Below are 495 nucleotides of genomic sequence, written 5' to 3'. Positions count from 1 at the left end.
GAGCTAAACAGAGACGTCTCTGGACCGAAGCTCATTTTAAATGGACTGAGGCAAAGTGGAGAACTGTTCTGGATCAGACAGATCCAAATCTGAAGTTCTGTTTGGAAACAAAGTCTGCCATGCTAAAGAAGAGAGGAACCAGCCTGATATCAGCTTACAGTTCAAACGCCTGCCTCTCTGATGGTATGGGGGTACATTTGCACCACTGGCATGGGCAGCTTACACATCTGGAAAGACTCCATCAAGGCAGAAAAATATCTACAGGTTTTAGAACATCTGCTCCCAAAGAGCTGAAACAACCCAGAACTGTTGAACAGCTAGAGTCCTCATTCAGACCAGAATAGGACAAATCCTCCAACAATTGGCCTCCTCAGGACCTCCAAAATCTCCAACAACTGGTCTCCTCGGGACCTCCAAAACCACCAACAACTGGCCTACTCAGGTCCTTCAAAACCTCCAACAGCTGGTCTCCTCAGGACCTCCAAAACCTCCAAC

The sequence above is a fragment of the Nematolebias whitei genome, chromosome 2, assembly GCF_014905685.2.
Source record: "Nematolebias whitei isolate Nwh7 chromosome 2, NemWhi1, whole genome shotgun sequence".
Lineage (NCBI taxonomy): Eukaryota > Metazoa > Chordata > Actinopteri > Cyprinodontiformes > Rivulidae > Nematolebias > Nematolebias whitei.
Note: the sequence above shows the minus strand (reverse complement) of the source record.